Source organism: Mycteria americana (assembly GCF_035582795.1).
Source record: "Mycteria americana isolate JAX WOST 10 ecotype Jacksonville Zoo and Gardens chromosome Z unlocalized genomic scaffold, USCA_MyAme_1.0 Scaffold_18, whole genome shotgun sequence".
Taxonomy (NCBI): Eukaryota; Metazoa; Chordata; class Aves; order Ciconiiformes; family Ciconiidae; genus Mycteria; species Mycteria americana.
The window spans coordinates 13,883,111-13,898,428 of NW_027445436.1; the positions used below are offsets into that span (position 1 = coordinate 13,883,111).

Below are 15,318 nucleotides of genomic sequence, written 5' to 3' on the forward strand. Positions count from 1 at the left end.
CCCACTGTACAATAAACTACCAGAAAATGAGAAGCAGTATGCCCTGTTCACTGATGGGTCCTGTCGTATTGTAGGAAAGCATCGGAGATGGAAAGCTGCTGTATGGAGTCCTATATGACAAGTGGTAGAAACTGCTGAAGGAGAAGGTGAATCGAGCCAATTTGCAGAAGTAAAGGCCATCCAGCTGGCTTTAGACATTGCTGAATGAGAAAAGTGGCCAGTGCTCTATCTCTATACTGACTCATGGATGGTGGCAAATGCCCTGTGGGGGTGGTTGCAGCAATGGAAGCAGAGCACTTGGCAGCACAGAGGCAAACCCATCTGGGCTGCAGCATTGTGGCTAAACATTGCTGCCTGGGTAGAGAACCTCCTTGTAAAAGTATGTCATGCAGATGCTCACATACCCAAGAGTCAGGCCACTGAGGAACATCAAAACAACCAACAGGTGGATCAGGCTGCTAAGATGGAAGTGGCTCAGGTGGATCTGGACTGGCAACATAAGGGTGAATTCTTTATAGCTCTGTGGGCCCATGACCCCTCAGGCCATCAAGGAAGAGATGCAACACAGAGATAGGCTCGTGATCGAGGAGTGGACTTGACCATGGACACTATTGCACAGGTTATCCATGAATGTGAGACATGCACTGCAATTAAACAAGCCAAGCGGTTAAAGCCTCTCTGGTATGGAGGACGAGGGCTGAAATATAAATATGGGGAGGCCTGGCAGATCGATTCTATCACACTCCCACAAACCCGCCAAGGCAAGCGCTATGTGCTTAGAATGGTGGAAGCAACCACCGGATGGCTGGAAACATATCCCGTGCCCCATGCCACCGCCCAGAACACTCTCCTGGGCCTTGAAAAGCAAGTCCTATGGCAACATGGAACCCCAGAAAGAATTGAGTCAGACAAGGGGACTCATTTTCGAAACAACCTCATAGATACCTGGGCCAAAGAACATGGCATTGAGTGGGTATATCACATCCCCATCATGCACCAGCCTCCAGGAAATTCGAACTATACAATGGGCTGTTAATGCCTACACTGCGAGCAATGGGTGGTGGGACATTCAAACCTTGGGATACACATTTAGTAAAGGCCACCTGGTTGGTCAACACTAGGGGATCTGCCAATCGAGCTGGCCCTGCCCAATCAAATCTTTTACGCACTGTAGAAGGGGATAAGGTCCCTGTAGTGCACATAAAAAACATGCTGGGGAAGACAGTCTGGGTTACTCCTGCCTCGGGCAAAGGCAAGCCCATTCGTGGGACTGCCTTTGCTCAAGGACCCGGGTGCACTTGGTGGGTAATGCGAAAGGATGGGGAAGTCCGCTGTGTACCTCAAGGGGATTTGATTTTGGGTGAGAATAGCCAATGAACTAAATGGTATGATGGTAATTGCTATATAATACTGTATGTCATCTCTTTTATGGTTGCTATATGCCACATCAATGGTATTTCAGTGAGAATCACCCAGATTAATGAAGAATGAACTTTGATGAAAGCAAGCAAAGTGCAGTGGTGATGGAACCAGAACTGGCTTCAGCATGCAACAATCCAACACCACACACCATCTCTCCTGCCCTGAAGGGCTGTTATGACAGATGGAGCCCAAAGTCATGGACTAAATGAACTCAATGGACATTTTAGAGGGATGGCCCATAGACCAAGGGAATGATAGCTGTGTGTATATATCAAAATACAGGGAAAGTGGTGGTGACTAATTGGAATGTATTAGAAAGGGTAGGACCTGGGCATATTGATATTAATATTGATAACACACTGATGTTTTGGCTGTTGCTAAGTGGTGTTTACACTGGGCAAGGACTTTTCAGCTTCCCATGCTCTGCCAGGTGCACAAGAAGCTGGGAGGGGGCACAGCCAGGATAGTTGATCCAAACTGGCCAAAGGGCTATTCCATACCATATGATGTCATGCCCAGTATAGAAACTGGGGGGAGTTGGCCAGAGGGCAGCGATCGCTGCTCGGGGACTGGCTGGGCGTCAGTCAGCAGGTGGTGAGTGGTTGCATCACTTGCTTTTTTCACTTGTTTTTTTTTCCCTTGGGTTTTGTTCCTCTCTCGCTCTCTTGTTGTTTTCCTTCTCATTACAATTTATTATTTTTTTGTTGTTGTTCCAGTTATTAAACTGTTCTTATCTCACCCCACAGGTTTTCTTACTTTTGCTCTTCTGATTCTCTCCCCCATCCCACCGTGGGGGAAGGGTGAGAAAGTGGCTATGTGGTACCTAATTGCCAGCTGGGTCTAAACCACTACAGCGTGTTTCCATTTATTCATGCTGAACACTCCCCAGTGTTTCCTATCTCAGCAGAAGCTACATTTGCTGTATACAAAATCCTCATTCAAAAGACACAAGACAGTCATATGCCGTCAGGGTAGTTGCGCCTGGATATTTCCTGGCATCACAGCATCAAATAGGTTGTATTTGTATTATTTTAATCAAAAATAGTGCTCCCCATCCTCCAAGAAACAAGTTCAAGAACAGTATTTTAAAAATAAATTTTAAAAATTATTTAAATTATTTCAGAATTTCTTGAAGACCACTTATTTAATGATCAACAGAAATAATCAGATTTCAGAAACTATTTGAAAAACCTTGCCTTGAGTAAATGAATCCCAGTACACTCAAGAAGTCACATCTACCAGTTATCAGAGGCCACACACATTTGTAAGCACTTATAAGTATATAAATTATTTCAAAAATCATCTCGCAGTATTAAATGTAGTATTTATTAGAGCTACTGAGTGCTTTAAAAAAAAAAAATCTTCTTACTTATTTAAGAAATTAAAAGCTTTTTGGGGAAGGGGTAATCCATTTTGGAAAGCTTGGTCCACTTTTCTGAACCTGCTGTAAGGTTTCTGCGAACAGATCTGTCACTTCCATGAAGAGATGAATGAGGTATTTCTATGCTAAAAAAGTTGTGAATGCAACTTCATGTATATACTTAACACATATAAAATGCTTCATTTTTAAAGATGATAGAGCTGGATATTTTTTGCAACCTCTTTCTATCGTATCTTAATTATTTTTTCTTCCAATAAACCAGATATTTTTATTTCCTCTTGATTTCTTGAAACAAAGAGAGACTTCATGCATCATTTGGCAGCTCTGTGCAAGCAGTTTGTACTTGAATTTCCAGAAACACAGCGTGTTATTTACATTGCCAGTTGCAACACTTTTTTCTGTGTAAAAGCTCCCTTAGCAGAAAAATATCCCAGCTGCTCTTAGAGCTGGAGGCTAAATACAGATACCATGCTCACTGCTCACTTAAGTTGATAAACTTGCTGGGATTTTGTGATGCAGCCCCAAAATATCAGCTTCCAAGTGACAGGGTTGATGCACAAAATATCTCTGTCTTTTAATATGATATTTTCCAGGGGAATGTGTTGATTAGCCCTCAGTTTGTAGAAAATGCATTGCTCACTGATGTTTTTCTGCCCTGTGAAAGTGTTTCGGGATTCTCCAAGGAGATAGTTGGATAGGAGAATTGACCAAACGTTAAGGAATAGTAGGGAAGGTAAGTTGTAATGATCGAACCATGCCAATGCTCAAATACCAAAATACACAGATCACATATTGCCACTGCTCCTACTCAAACGCACCGACTTTGGTGTCTGTCGTTGCTCTCATTAGAGCAGGTATCAGCTCTGCTCAAACCTCTATCCTTTCCCAATTGCTTTCTAATGGGAGGCCACAGAAGAGCAACATTAGTTACAGGGAGACGTTATCCCTGGAAACACTTACTGGAGTTTGCAAACATCCATGCTCATTTTTCTTTAAGCAAACCAGACATTATTAAATGGGAGATGCCACATGATTGCAGAATTAAGAGTTGATATTCCACACTTACAAGGTTTTAGAAACAAAACAAGAGCTTGCAGTAAACTAACCCCATTGGAATAATATGTAGAAAAAGAAAATAAATAAATCCTGGAACATACAACTCTGCAGAAGACAGACATGATACCAGAAAAACCTCCAGAAAGCTCATTTTTAACTCTAGAATTTCACATTTCCAAAGCGCACAGCTCGCCCCACGTTCCCACCCCTGCAAAGGAGAGAGGAGAAGCTGAAGGTATTTAGCAGACATTAGCATCTATATTCTGCAAGTCGCAGATGTAAAGGAAGGGATTAATTTCCCCTAACATAAGCCATCTAAAAATTAAATGGCTGAGAGTCATCTTGGCTTCTTTTTTAACACAGATTAAAATAGCTGCTATGTGCAGGTCTTCCTTGCTCTCTCCCCAGAGGTTGTAGAAAGCACTCAAGTGCCAAACTTAAATAGAGGGCTGAAATTAAATCAGAGGTATCCCACCCTCAGCACAACTCCTGAATGCATGGCCCAAATCCAAAGTGCATTGGAGTCCATGGAAAAATCACGGCTGTAATTCTGGAAGGGTGTTTTAGTCCTCTGCTGCTGTTGTCCAGAGGTTTGGGGAGGTCAGGGTGACTCAGAGGTGCCGCAGTAGCCAACTGGAGCAACCTGCCATGCTGGCTGGCAGCACCCCCAGTATCCTCCAGGAAAGCACACCAGTGTCCATTTGCTTTGGTTTAAAAGGAAAGGCAATCATGGAAGCAGCAAGGTGTTTGCACTCTCAGCCTCTCTGCTGAGGTTAATTGCTTGGGATATTTTTACTGTTAGATACTGCTGACCCCTACCAGAGCAGCACTGCTCTGCAAAGGCATGCTCTGAAAGCATTTGAACAAGCATCTCTGAAGTTCAAATGCAGGAGTTATAGTCAAATCCAGAAGTTATAGTCAAATCCAGAAAAAAGTCCAACGGGGAGAAAAAACAAAAAAACAAGTTTAAATTTGTCTGTGACTTCACAGGATCCTCCAGCCTGAGTGTGTTTTGCCTTTTGGGGCTTCTGCACTGTAATAACCATGCATGCAAGCAAGCAAATGTGCGCACGCACAAACCCAGAAGAGAACAGACTCTGACCAAACCAGCTTCTCCTCCTGACAGCAGCACCCTGCACGACCCCCACACTTTTAGTTGGGTGCATGAGGCAAAGGGTGTCCCACTAACATCGCCCCAAAATTACGGTGTGGTACCATAGGTGTGTGCAGGGTACTCCAGGGATCATGCAAGCAGCAATACAAGCCCCCAGCTGTCAAAAAAGCCTTCCTGGATGAGTGAGCACCACTGGGAGACATTTAGAGATCTAAGGGGGGGCTGCAGGGTTAACACCTAGGAAGGAGAAGTCCTGGAAAGGAGCCCCCATTTTTATTGCTGGAGCCTTGCACTGCAAAACCCAATATAATGCTTGAAAGCAAGCACTTTGCCCTTTATTGGTTGCATATTTAGCATCTAGCTGTCAGGGGAAGGTGCGCAGGGAGCAGAGCAGGAGCAGGGAGGGGGAAGAAGCTCATCCACTTTTTTTTTTTTTTACACGGCAGACGGTTTTCCACGCACACTGCCAGCTCACACGAATTTTTTTTTTTTTTTAAAAAAAACCACGTTACATTGAGAAACAAAGCTTAGACACAAAATGCTGCCCCTGATGAAATGTGGAAAGAGCCTGAGCTGGCTGCTGGTGACTGCTGCTATTCATCTGACTAAGCAGCATTTGACATTTGGGCTTGGTGGGTCTCAAGTTTCCCTCTAGGAAGATATGGGCTGACTCCACAGCAGCCAATCTGGGTCAGAGGCTGCAGATGATGCCAGAGGGAGGCGAGGCATGCACACATCTCAAATGACAGAGCACGCTGCTGGACTGCATAAGTGCAGCTCCAGCGAGCCTGATGTCAGTTGCGCCAGATGCATGGCACCACTGCCCAGTCCTCCTGCACCTTCTGGGGATGGTGTTCAGCTGCAAATTCCTCTCTTTTTTCACATTTCTTGGTGGCTTGTACTTGGTTTTGCTTTTCTTCACCCAGTTATGAGAGTTTTGTGTTTCCTTTTGCCACGTGGTTTATCTTCTGTTGTAATTGGAGGCAAGTGGAAGCTGTTTTACAAGACCAGCATTGAATTTTGCTCAACCCAGGTTGAGCTTGGTGCAATATAACCAGCAGCATAAAGGGAAATCCTTTCTGTAAGCCAGTGTTTCAGAAGAAACCCAGTTAAATTGAAATCATACCAAAAGTGACAGGCTTGCTGAGAGCTGGCTGCATGTTGCAAGGAGCCTGAGCTGAATCCACAATTCAGACATGTCTTCCCTGGATGGAGAAAATCCGAACCAGACACCAATACCACAGTTGAGTCTTCCAAGAGGTGTAACCCACAAAAAATCCCGCTCTGGGTGGATGTGTCACTGCCCAAGCAGAGCGAGCCAGCTGGAAGGAGCTGGCTGTAGCATGTTTTCCTTTGATGCCTAAAGCTTTAATTACAATTTACTAGAGAAACTTTGTGGTACTGAGAAAATCTATAAAATCCTTTAAGCTTTACATTTCTCTATCTTTGCCACATCCACATGTTTCCTCCTCCTTCTCCCCACTCCGAGATTTTGCATCAACTACAAGCAAGGGCTAACACAGGGGAATTGCAGCATAAATAACATGAATACTAAAATAAGTGCCATTATAAGGGTTGTTAAAAGTATTACCTGTTCCCAATTCGAGTACTAAAATCCTCCTCGACAAAATTTAAAACAGATTTGTACAACACAGTTTTTCAATGAGCAAAAATCCTTTATTACCTTATTTTGCATCAGATCCCTCATGACTGTTGCTTGCAACATTGCCATGCAGTCTCCCATCTCCTAACAGCGCTATCCCTCCAGACCCACTTGTCATCCTCACTTCCACTTCTTGAGACCCTTGATGAGTGTAAATGAAATTTGAAAATTGGTTGCATAACTTCTGCAAACTAAGTTGAGTACTAATATAAACACATCTCTTGGATGACAATAAGCCTCTATGAACCCTAAAGTCCCAACAGGCATCCACTCATCCAAAAAGCTATATAGGGGCCCTGACCCCGGTCCCATTGAAATGAGTGAAAAAACAAACAAACAAACAAAACCCCAAACCAAACAAAACATTAACTCCAGATCACAAGCGCTGCTGAACACTGCAAACCCACAGTTCATAAACTGTATTTGCCAGGTATTCCCATCCCTTGCCTTCAGGTGGTGGATGGCCTCATCCAAGGCTGGTTTTCTGTATGGCACCTGGCTGTCCCAAAGCAGAGCTCTGCTGCTCTCTGCCAGCCCAGTGGCAGGCATCAGCAAGACCTTAAGCAAAGCTCAGCCCACCACTGATCCCATTTCTTTGTAGGAGGAGATGCTGGAGCCCTCCTAAGTGGGGTCTCAGGCCATCGTGTCTGCCTGTGATCAGCCATGTAATGTGACTTCAGGGACACACAGGTTTCATGGGTGCTGCACATTATCACAGTCCAGTCATGGAGGATATGGCACATTCCTGAGCACGAAGTACACCTGAGATACTCATCTCCTCTGCAAATACCAGCTGGGCCTTTTCAGAGGCAGCTTTGAGAATGCTAATGGGGACAAATGACAGCTATGAACAGTCTAGCCTCAGTGGCCCACATGAACAGCCCTGTAAGAGCAGTTATAGTGGCAATTCAGAGCATCTTGAGGGATAAAACTGAGGTCTCGCCTCTTCTAGATCATCCCAAAGAACATCTGCTGGCTGTGAAAATACTATAGCACATCCTGACCTTCCCTTGATGCTCTGCTTGGCTGAAGGCAACAGCCCCAGGGCATTCAGTCCAATGAACATCCCACAGCTGTTCAGCTTGCAGAAGACCTCACACCAGCTGACAAGTAAAGGAGCTGTAGGTAGTGACAGAGCAGGTATAACCAGTGCGCACCACCTGCCAGAGAGCTTGCCACTGAGTAAGACCAAAGACCAAGCCCAAATACGGTCCAAAATAAACAACAGGAGAATCCACTTCTCTGAGGAACAGCTTGTCCAGGTCATGCTGTTGAAACCTCAAGTGCATTACAGCAGAGTAACACTATCCTGACAGGCACCTCTGCCATTTTGAAGGGTGCATACTCACGAGTTTTAAGCACTTCTACAAAATGGAATAAAGAGGTCAAACCCAGGAGAATAGCCATACCTTATACCACAGACTGACCCTGAGTCCTGCATAATTTGCTCTGATTGTCTTTAGTATTCATGCACAGGTGAGAGGGAACTACCACAAATCCAGCTCTGAGTACTGACAGTGGCATAATTCTGTCTCACAAGAGAGAAGTAAGCCTTTCTTTCCCCATTCCTCAGGAAGGGTGCAAGCTTTAGCACTTGTGGGGTTTTTTTGGCTGTCCCACAGGAAGATGAGCAGGTTTATCCCTAGCCCATAGGGAGACAGTGGGCTGGAAGGGTTTGCATCCCAAGGCACACTGCAAGCAGTACAATCACCATCTCTGACATCTCCCTGGAGGGCAAGGAAGAAGACAGGTTGCTCAGTTGTTGACCAACTGTCCTTTAAAATCATACATAGTTTTCCTTATTCTAGCACTAAACTGCACTCCTGCCATGTAACCTTAGGGTTGAGATCAGATGAGTCCCATCATATTTAGCAACCACATTCCTATATGTGCATAATTGTGCTTCTATCATCCAGTTGTTGAGACCTGAAATGGGAGGAGAAGGATCTCATTTACTCCTCAGCACAAGGAAAGCTTGAAGAACACTACCAAGAAGCCTGCAAAAGCCACTGATGCCTCAGCTCACAGGCTGCATGACCATCAAACTATCAGCACCATATACACGCATGCAACAAGCAGCTCTGTAAATCACATAATATATTTTTAGAAATATAGTCACCATCACTAGAACATTGTTTTCCCTGGGAAAAGTCCTCCCTTTGTTTTTCAACCACAAACTCTCATGGCTAGAAAGGGGCAGGGGGAACTCCAGTTGCAAGTTTTCTACCAGTTTAGCAAATACCTTGATAAACTTCAGCATATTTATGGTGGTTGTTGACAAAAAGGATTTTATTTATATCAAATACATGCTTTAAACAGCCAATTATCACTTCAAAATATGCCAAACTGACCCCTGTACTGGCCTCAACAGGGCTCACAAATCATAAATTTATGTAAGAAATAAGACTTCCCCTAGGACAAACAACAGACTGTACAAATGCATTTGCTCAGCAACTGCTGTGAACACTTATTTCTTAATCAGACTTTGTGAATGTAGCACACACCAACATAACCTTATCTTACCTCATCTGGGATTCAGACTATATGCTCACACAGTGGTTGTGCTATGCAAAGAAGCATAGTAAGGCTCAAGTACCAGGTCAGGACAAATCAAGCAGTTGCACAAAACAGTAAGGACCTACATGTACTCTGCATTGCAATAGCCACACCCCCATTTTTAGGAGCCGAGGATCCTGGGCATTAAGTACCTCCTTTGGTGGCCTGGAACCCCTTATCACAAGCAGATCAGGAGCTGCTTCATCTGGCAATGCTGCATGTGACTGATTTGAATGTCAGGTGTTGAATCACACCACAGAGCTCCCTACCTGCAACCTGTTATTGGCCAATGTCAACAGCAGACCTCAATTGCTCAGGTCCACATTGGGAAACAGCCATCTAGCAAGCCTGGTGCCAGGATAAGCATAAGGGTTGGAATGGAAAATGAGAGCAGGGCCATGAATTTGAAAGTCAGGTTTTGACTAATTATTTAAAATATGCTGGATTCTGACATCCATTTTATGCAATAGGCTACAGTATTGTACCAGGCATCTATCCTGGCACTATCAGTGGTATAAAATACTTTAACGAGCTATCTCGCACAGTGAGTCATTTCAGAAGTTGAATGTACTTTATTTCACAGGAAAATAATTTTCTACTGTTCAACTTTTAGCCAAGAGTTGACCTAATAGCTCTGCTCCTGAATTCTATCCAGGGCTTGACCCAAAGACTGCAACCTACTGATTTGAGCTCAAGCTTTGCACAAGGAAAAACGTTGAGGAAAGTGGTGGGAAGGAAGGGGAGCTAGAAGGGTCGGAGCTTAGGAATCCAGCCTTTGGGTACCTGTGCTGTGCTCTGCAGTTTTGCATCTTGCTTCCAAATGTCCCTTGTACTTATTTTTCTTACGCAGTACGTTCTTCAGATCCATGGATGGGAGACAGGAAAGAATGATAGGAGCCCACCTGCAATGTCAAATTGAATCAGAGAATCTCCTGACACACAAAAATCTTGCTTCTGCTGGCAATCCTTGAGAAGTAGGCTGAGGTATGAGAGTAAGTTCACCACACCAGTAGCAATCTCATGGAGAGGCCCATTCCAGCAGTGGCACATCTAGCTTTGCTCTAGCTATCTCCAGAAGTTGTACCACCTAATTGCACAAATGTCTAAGCAACAGGTACCGTGAACAAGGGGAGAACAGGGAAGTAAAGGAAGAAAGAAAGGAAAAAGAGAACATCCCTATATGGTAAGAGCCCCAGGTTACTTCTCCTCCATCACACATACACTGATGGGAGTCACTGACACTCCCCCTTCCTTCCCAGGAGAGTCACAATGAAATCCTTCCCATCTCAGAAGCCAGTGATCTGGACTGGAATTACACAGGTGGTAGCGACATACCGCAAATTCTTTGAGTTTGATTTGCTCTAAATGATTCTCAGGGCATGTATTTTTAGGCCTGCAATTGCATTTTTCTATGGCACTCAATCACCCTGCCTCCCATCCCAGTACTGGGCAGAGCAAGAAAAGGCAGCCACTGTTGGCTAAAGACAGAGATCAACCCTCCAACATGGGAAACATAAACAGACTTGAGCAAGGAGCAGACCTGCTTTGAAGTACAAGAGTCATAGGTCCACCACTGAGATATCTGGAAACCATTTTAAGAGATCATCAGCTCATGCAACACAAAGTGTTGAGCAATATGAAGTTCTTGAGAACCTGACTCCTTATAGCTTTAGTGCATGGTCACCATGTTACTGCAACCTTAGGAAGAAGTTCCTAGAGGAACTCACGCTCTGTGTGCTGGTGTCGTGGTTTAACCCCAGCCAGCAACTAAGCACCACACAGCCGCTCGCTCACTCCCCCCACAGAGGGATGGGGGAGAGAATCAGAAGAGTAAAAGTGAGAAAACTCGTGGGTTGAGATAAAGACAGTTTAATAGCAAAAGCTGCACACGCAAGCAAAGCAAAACAAGGAATTCATTAGCTATTTCCCATTGGCAGGCAGGTGTTCAGCCATCTCCAGGAAAGCAGGGCTCCATCACGCATAATGGTTACTTGGGAAGACAAACACCATCACTCCGAACGTCCCCCCCTTCCTTCTTCTTCCCCCCAGCTTTATATACTGAGCATGACGTCATATGGTACAGAATAGCCCTTTGGCCAGTTTGGATCAACTGTCCTGGCTGTGTCCCCTCCCAGCTTCCCATGTGCCTGGCAGAGCAGGGGAAGCCGAAAAGTCCTTGACTAGTGCAGCAACAACTAAAACATCTCTGTATTATCAACACTGTTTTCAGCACAAATCCAAAACATAGCCCCATACCAGCCACTATAAAGAAAATTAACTCTATCTCAGCTGAAACCAGGACAGCTGGTAAGGGAGAAGGCACCTAGGGCAGGCTGAAAGACATACTGCAGTGAAGGACAAGGGCCACCATTCATTCTGCAGTCACATCAACCTGCATTCACTGATCTTCTAAAGTCATGTCTAACTATAAGTAAGCAAGCAATTGTACAGGGTTCAATTCTAGGGCCAGTTCTGTTCAATATTTTATCAATGATCTGGATGCAGGAGTTGAATGCACCATTAGCAAGTTTGCTGATGATACCAAACTGGGAGGTGCTGTTGGCTCTCTCGAGGGACAAGTTGCCTTGCAGAGGGATCTAGATAGATTGGAACATTGGGCTATGATTAACGGGATGTAATTTAACAAGTCCAAATGACGGATTCTGCACCTAGGATGCAGTAACACCAGCCACAAGTATAAATTGGGAGAGGAGTGGCTGGAGAGCAACCCTGCAGAAAGGGATCTGGGGGTGCTGGTTGACAGCAGGCTCAACATGAGTCAGCAGTGTGCCCTGGCAGCCAAGAGGGCAAACCACATCCTGGGGTGCATCAAACACAGCATAACCAGCTGGTCAAGAGAGGCAATTATCCTGCTGTATTCAGCATTGGTGCAGCCTCACCTTGAGTATTGTGTGCAGTTCTGGGCCCCACAATTTAAGAAGGATGTGAAGGTCCTTGAATGTGTCCAGAGGAGGGCAACAAAGCTGCTGAAAGGGCTGGAAGGCAAGTCCTCTGAGGAGCGGCTAAGGACACTGGGTTTGTCTAGTTTGGAGAAAAGAAGGCTGAGGGGCGACCTCATTGCTCTCTACAGTTTCCTGAGAAGGGGAAGTGGAGAGGGAGGTGCTGATCTCTTCTCCTGGGATCCAGTGACAGGATGTGTGGGAATGGCTCAAAGCTGCGCCAGGGGAGGTTCAGAGTTGACATTAGGAAGCATTTCTTTACCGAGAGGGTGGTCAAACACTGGAACAGGCTTCCTAGGGAGGTGGTCAATGCCCCGTGCCTGTCAGTGTTTAAGAGGCATTTGGACAATGCCCTTAACAACACGCTTTAACTTTTGGTCAGCTCTGAAGTGGTCAGGCAGTTGGACTAGATGATCGTTGCAGGTCCCTTCTAACTGAGATATTCCATTCCATTCTATTCTATTCTACTAGATTCAACGGGACTAATCACACACTGAAAGTAGGCTTATGCTCAGGTACATAGCTGATCACAGCTTTCCCCTGAAGCAAAGAGCCTAATGCACACACTTCTGCACAGAGCACCAGGACTTGGGATTCCTGATCTCTAGGATGTAATGCTATAGGTACAGAGGCCAGAGACAGGACATCCCTGGTCCTTGCGTACAGCACCTGAATCTCATCTTTTTTTTAGAAATAGGAGTAATGAATAAATACTGGTGTTTGTATAGGGTAGTTTTGTTCTGTGTTCAACACCTGCCACAGTGAGTTCTTGGTTCATATCCATACTTGCCCTTTCCCTCAACTTCAATCTACTCCATACTCTACTTCCTTACTACCTTCCCCTGAATCTTCAGTATTTGAAGACCGACACTTGCCCCTGTTGGACTAGTAGTCATAAATGCTGAGTTCTTTTTGTTCACCACAACCTTACATGCTTTTCTCCAAATTAGTCAAATTTTTACCATTCTACCAACTGTAGATTTGCTGAATCTCACAGTTTTATTATTACTCTTAAAATAGGATTTAGAAGTTTCTGGCATCTGGTGAGTATACTTTTTCCTAAAAAGAGCATAACTGTAGCTTTGTGTAGGTGAGAAACTTTAGCCTTGTGAGTTTGAGAAAAAAACTACTGAAAATATGATTTGTTTAATGGTCAATTTAATGATCAGAGGTCCTGTAAATACAACTTATCAACACTCTGCCATTTCTTAAGTTCTATCTTCTGTAAATTACGTTGTCTTCTGCTCCACAGTCTTTCAAGATTTTGCAAATCCCTTTTCAAGACCCAAAAAATCTCTATTTATAAATAACCATAGCAGAGGGGAAAAACATTGCAGTGTAAAATATTCCTACAAGCAAAACAAAAAGCCCAATGATTTTATCATGTGTATCTTATACTAGAGCTAAATGTTTATAAAGATGGATTAAGATTTTTTTTTTTCCTCCCTGGCAACAGCTATAATAAATAATAAATAAAAAGAAAAAAAGTATGCACTTGGTACAATCAATGTATGTAATTATCCCTCTAAAATCTAACACATTTCTTCTGTATCTTCTGCTCCTTCCAGGACTGTATTAGATTCCTCTAATCCAGATTGCTCTCAGCAAGATGTCTTCATTTCCCAAAGGCAGAAACACAGTTCTACCATTTTTATATCTGGAAAACTGGAGAACATACTTTGGAATGATGTACAAGGATCAGATATTACTGCTGTTATTCTGTAATAAATGATTAGACTTGCTAGTAAAGACAGGCTCAGACCAAATCCTCATGGCTAGGCACCCCTATATATTGTGGAAGATTGGCTCAGGAATCAAATGTCAATGCTTGTGCTCATCTTTAATAATAACTTGGTAAGAAAAAGCCAATATTCTGAAGCACAGCAAACTGTGTTTGTGCACAACCTAGCACAGGACCTGGTTTTGTACTTTGGGGAATACCACACTCTAGACTTAAAAGTGAAATCAGGAACTACAGAAGAGGAATGCAGCATATTCCCCCAAAACTCAGAGCATCCATGCACCTTTCAGAAGAAGGGCTTCCCCCTGGAGACAAAATCACTAACAACTCACTTGACTGGTAGTCTACACAGAGCGATTGCCAATGGTCTCAACCGTTCAACGGTTTAATTGACACAAAGGACCCCTTTTGGCAGCAGTCCAACAAAGCAGCCACATTTCAAATGGGCAACAGAGAGCAGAAGCACATGTTTGGACAATCCACACATAACTCACCCTAACTAGAACACCTAGGTTGGTTTTAAACCTAAAGAAGGGATTGCATTCTCCCTAACCAAACTGAACTTGTCATCCTTTAGAGGGAGTGTTTATACCACCAGGAGCTGCAACCTGAGACCACAGACAGGCAAAAGGAAAGAAATTAAATTTACTCCCAAAACAAGAGCATTTTCCCTTAGTGCCCCTGAAAGCAGACATTGAACTTTAAGACCTGGAAGTTGTGGAAGAAGTTGCATATATTAGAAGTGCAATACATTAAGTCCCAGTAACTTCATGGGAAAGGATTTCATTGTTTCACTTTAGTGTGACAAAGCCCCTCATCAGAGGCTCTTACAGGAAACGAACAGGATAAAAGTGGAATGATATGGGAATAAGCAGTTGGCTCACACAGCAAAGAAAGGTTACTAGCAGGATGTACAATCATCTGTACTGATAACATGTTCATAAGTTATCTGGAAAATGAGGTGGACATCATGATACATTTTGCAGAAAAGACACAATTATTCAGGATTACCAAATTCAACTCTCACACATGGATCTCAAAAAAATGAGTGATAAAAAGGGGAAATGAAACATTATGTGCAAAAAAAAAGTGCATGAAGGGGATTATTCTTTATTGTACCTACACAGTGATGAGCTCTGAAAGAATTGTTACTACACAGGGACGAGATCTTGGAAAAACTGTGGCCAGTTCTCTGAAAATAAGAGTTCAGTCATTATCCACAGTCATGAAGGAAGAGGGAATTAGTTATTGGTTATTACGGAAGGAACTAAGAATAGAAAACATCCTGCTTTATAAAAGCCACGTGGCAACTGTATCTTGAACAGAGAAACTCCAATAACCCTAACTTACTAAGATACAGTAAAAAGAGGAAAACAGATACTGTGTTAGATGAACATCTGGTTTGCTGCCTTATGGCAGCTGGTT

At 43.8% G+C, this 15,318-nt stretch overlaps 1 protein-coding gene across 1 annotated transcript in view; it reads right to left on the minus strand.

The window, feature by feature from the left end:
• CZH18orf32 (chromosome Z C18orf32 homolog) overlaps positions 1-15,318 on the minus strand; it is a 349,853-nt gene that overhangs the window by 113,462 nt on the left and 221,073 nt on the right. The window lies entirely within an intron of this gene.